This window comes from Sorex fumeus, unplaced genomic scaffold (genome assembly GCF_029834395.1).
Source record: "Sorex fumeus unplaced genomic scaffold, SorFum_2.1 ptg000075l, whole genome shotgun sequence".
Classification (NCBI taxonomy): domain Eukaryota; kingdom Metazoa; phylum Chordata; class Mammalia; order Eulipotyphla; family Soricidae; genus Sorex; species Sorex fumeus.
Window position 1 is genome coordinate 11,735,731 of NW_026606132.1, and position 5,060 is coordinate 11,740,790.

Here is a 5,060-nt window from a genome sequence, read left to right on the forward strand (position 1 = left end):
AGGGAAGTTAACACTGGTGGTGGGATCAGTGATGCAACTTTGTATGTCAAAAAACATTTATGGATAACTTTGTGACTCATGGTGATTTAATAAAATAATATTTGGAAGAAAAAATAAAGGTTCTTCCATCATTTCAAAGAATATTCCAAGGACAATGATATTGCAAAAATCAATGAGGCACTAGTTAAGATGACAACTAACTTTTACCTGGATATATATATATATATATATATATATACATATATATATATATAGATTAACTGAGAAGCTCCAAGAGGCTATTTTTGAGAAATATTAATTCCACAAAAATACTAAATGATTTGTTGGAACTAGATAAAAAATGCATAGGCTGAGAAGAGGGAAGATAAAAGGAAGTATCACTGTCATTGTCCTCCCATTGTTCATTGATTTTCTTGAGCGGGCACCAGTAATGTCTCCCTTGTGAGTCTTGTTACTGTTTTTGGCATATGGAATATGCCATGGGGAGGGGGAGTTTGCCAGGCTTTGCTGTGCAGGCGAGATACTCTCGATAGCTTGCCGGGATCTCCAAGAGGGGCAGAGGAATCAAATCTGGGTAGGCCGGGCCGGCTGTGTTCAAGGCAAACGCCCTACCCGCTATGCTATTGCTCCAGCCCATGCTAGAAGAAGCACCTTTATAGGAAAGGACAGCTGCATACACATGCCCCTAAAGACCAGCTGAAGAAAAATATGTGAAGTTAAAGACAGTGATATTGATGACCCCAAGTTGTGTGTTTGCCTAATCTTTGAATAAAAATAATTCAAACTTAAAAATAATTTGAAAATAAAAAGCTTATAGGAAAATAATATAAATAAAAATCAGTTGGAGGAAGTTATATAATTTTTTTAAAAAATGTCAATCCAAGAATCATAATATATTAAGAATTTAAAGTTTACAAAGTAAAAAAGTTATAGTAAACAAATTTTAATGGGTCACTTAAATAAGAAAAGTAATAGGCCCGGAGCAGTAGTATCGTGTGTAGGGTGCTTGTCTTGCATGCAGCTGACCTGGGTTCCATCCTGGACACCACATATGTTCCTCTGAGCATCACCAGGAGTGATCCCTGAGCACAAAGCCAAGGTGAGCCAAAAAGAAATAAAAAATTAAAGAAGAAAATAAGAGATTGGAGAGGTAATAGAGTGGGTATGGCATTCTTGTATGTGGCCAACCTAGCTTCAATTCCCAGCACCACATATGATCCCCCAAGCCCTAAGAGTAATCCCTAAACACTACCTGATGTGGCCCCAAAAGAAGGAGGAGGAGGGGGAGGCAGAGGAAAAGGAGAAGAAGAAGGAGAAGGAGAAGAAAGAGAAAGGGAAGAGGAAGAACTGAAACAATAACAACAAGTGCCATTCACTCAGTGACCCACTCAAAACGACTTCCAGTCCTATAAGCTTCCTTTATGTTAAGTACCCTAAACAGGTGGGGTATTTTCATCTTTTATACTTCATTTTCACTGTACTTTTGTATGTCTGTATATTTAAGTATCCAAATATAGTCATTAAGTTCAGGAATTTAATGGTAATCAGGATATATATATATGTATATATATATATATTATATATACATATATTACAGGTTTCAAATCTAGGAGTAATATCTCATACTCTATGTCCTAGGATTTTAGTAGGCTCTCCATTCTATTGTGTACTTGTGTAACTACACTCTGTGACCCTAGCACGAGGAAAAAGTCACCTAACCATGCATTTCTCAGAATGTATCCTTACTGGAAAAACAAAACACATCACTCTTTTTCTTTACTGCCTACCAGTTTTAAACAAATTGGGCGTGCCTTCTATCCTGCAATGTCAACTTGGTAGATATGAAAATCTTGACTTACACCTTTTTCTTGAAAATTTTAAAATATTACTAAATTTTTTGTGTCATAGTACATTGTTACTTAAGAGCCCGATTACAGTATTTTACATTTTCTCATAAGTGTTTTATCTTTTTCTAAATATTTTTCTATAAAATCCAATACTTTGGGGAGAATACTATAGTGGGTAAGGCATTTTCTTTGCACGTGACTGACCAGGGTTTAATTCCCCCATACCTTATATGGTTTCCCCAAACCCACTAGAAGTGATTGATTCCTGAGCCCAGAGCCAGGAGTCAACTCAAAGCACCACTGGTTGTGGCCCAAAACACAAAAATAAAGTCCAGTACTATTACTAGATACACTTATGGTGTTTGCTATTATGGATTAATATTCCTTGTACACAGTGTGTTACTTCAGTGAATCACTTAAATATGTATTTGTGTGTGTGCATTTGTTCACTTCCCTTACTTTGGTTCCTTATTCAGGGACACCTATAATCTGTATGCTTTGTATTGTCTGCCTTCTTTGATGTTTCTTTCACTCATGTTATTTTTTTCTTCATTATTTTTATCTTTTAAATTCTTCTTAAAATTTTTACTTAGGGCTGACATGTGTGATGATCATAAAGGAGTCCCGGGCTAGACCACTGGCACTACATATCCCCAGAATACCTCCATGAGTGGCCACCATGCACTGAGTGATTATCCCCTGATTAGCTAGGTGTTCCTCCTGACAAACAAAAGCTAATTCTTAGAATCTGGAACCATAATACAGCAAGTATGGTGCTTGCCTTGCATGCGGACAACACAGGTTTAATTCCTGCCACCCCATATGACCTCCCAAGCCTGTCAGGAGCAATACCTGAGTACAGAGTCAGGAGTAATACCTGAGCACTACCAAGTGTAGACCCAAAACAAAAACATAGAAATGCTTAAAGGACAGATCTTAGTTTTATAGGCTATGTACTGCAATGTGAATTTTATTCCTTATCATTAAAAATTAAAAATTGTTCACATATTTGCCTATCAGCCTAGCATGGGTATCATACCAATCTTCTCTATTGCTCCAATATCACTATAAGCATTTCATAAAATGAGTGCAAGATGGTAGATCTTGCATTAGCTATTCATATCAGGAGTGACCCAAGGGGCAGTCCAATGGGCAAGAGCCTAGCCTTGTACGCAGCTGACCTGGACTGTACCTAGGGCACCCTGTATGGTCTCAGGAGCCCTACCAGGCATGATTCCTAAGTTTAGAGTCAGGAACAAGTCCTGGGAACTGCTGAGTGTGACCCCCAAAACAAAAAGAAACTTTCTTATAAGGAAGAATAAAAAGATATATGAGGAAATTTTGAGAAAATATCAAATTCTCTTTCTTCTATTGTTCTATTTATCTTAAAACTTTTTTACTGCTTACTCATGTGTGTATTTTTTCTAGTTTATTCTTTCATTTGTAAAATAACTTTTTCTGTTATTAAGATTCCCTTTCTGAGTTTTGCAACTTTTATTCATGAGCTTTTCTAACTCTAATTCTGATTTATAGTATTTTTTCATGTCCTGTATCATTTTGTTTTATAAGTTTTTAGGGCATTCTGAGGGGGAAGAAATACCTAGCTGTTCTCAGGCTCTGTGCACTGGAATCACTCTGCATGGTACTTGGGCAACCACATGCAGTGTCAGAAATTGAACCAGGGCTGGCCACCTGGCCATAAGGTAAGCATATTACACCCTGTATTATCTCTCTGTCCTGTATCATTTTTAATGAATCACCATGAGATACAGTTACAGACTTACAAAGGTTTGTGATTATGTTTCAGTCATACAACAATTGAGTACCCATACTTACACCAGTGCCCATTATCCACCACCAATGTTTCCAGTATCCTTCCCAACACCCCCATCTCACCCCCTGCCTCTGTGGCAGGCACATTCCCTCTTACTTTCACTCTCCTTTTGGATGTTATGGTTTGCAATACAGGTACTAAATAGCCACAATGTTTGGTCCATAGTCTACTTTCAGCACGAATCTTCCATCCCAAGTAAGCCCTCCAAGCCTCACTTATTTACTGGTCCCTTCTCTATCCCAGCTGCCTTTCCCCCCAGCATTTGAGATAGGCTTCCAAGCTATGGAGCAATTCTCCTGATTCTTATCTCTACTATCCTCAGGTGCTATCATTTTCTTCAGATAATTTATTATTTAGTAAGTAGCATAAAGTTTTTGATTTTTTTTTGGCATTTTTGGGTCACGCCTGGCGATGTTCAGGGGTAACTCCTGGCTCTGCACTCAGGAATTACTCCTGGAGGTGCTCAGGGGACCTTATGAGATGCTGGGAATCGAACCCGGGTTGGCCGCATGCAAGGCAAACGCCCTACCCGCTATGCTATTGCTCCAGCCCCCAGTTTTTGATGATTTTAAAGCATGGATCTCTCATATGTTCTCATGGCCTATGGGAAACTATTTTGCCTTATTCTTATTTATTTGAATAAGAACCCTTGATCACTTCTTCACTTGATCCCCCGTTATTCATCAAATTACTCAAGCGGGTGCCAGTAATGTCTCCATTCATCCCTGTTGTGTGCTAACGTAGCCCAATGGCATCTGTTCGTTCTAGCAACATGCAGAGCCTCAAACCGATCATTCAGGGTGTTGACGAGGAAGTCTGACCATCTTGTAGGTGGGCATCCACGCAATCTTTTGACGTCCCATGGAATCCAGTCAGTAATGGCTCTAGTCCAGTGGTTGTCTGTAAACCTCATTACGTGTCCAGCCCATCTGATTTTTGATGCCTTGGCAAATGAGACAGCGTCCCTGATTCTTGAGCATTGACGGAGATCAGAACTCCGGATTCTATCTCTCATTTGAGGGAATCGTGATGTTCCAAGCATAGCTCTTTCGATTCCTCTTTGAGAGACCTGAATAGCGTTCTCATCCTGTTTTCGTAGGACCCAGGTCTCTGAGGCATATGTTAATGCAGGAAGAACAGTGGAATCAAAGAGATGTGCTCGTAGCTGGAGGTTCTTTGTCCTTTTAGTTATTTCTTCAACGTTCTTGAAGGCATTCCAAGCCGCTCTCTTTCTCCTGCGCAACTCAGGTGCCAGGTCATTCATCATGTTGATTTCTCGACCTAGGTATATATAACTGCTGCATTCGGAGATGGTGGTTCCGTTGAGAGCGAATGGAGCGTCCGGAACGAGGCTGTTTCTCATAAACATTGTCTTTGTA

General features: G+C 39.4%; 1 non-coding gene across 1 annotated transcript; it reads right to left on the reverse strand.

Annotated features, from left to right (window-relative positions):
• Positions 1-2,832: 2,832 nt before the first annotated feature.
• LOC130038502 (U6 spliceosomal RNA) lies at positions 2,833-2,934 on the reverse strand. Its single transcript, XR_008794723.1, has one exon. It is a non-coding gene; the product is annotated as a U6 spliceosomal RNA (small nuclear RNA).
• Positions 2,935-5,060: the final 2,126 nt, after the last annotated feature.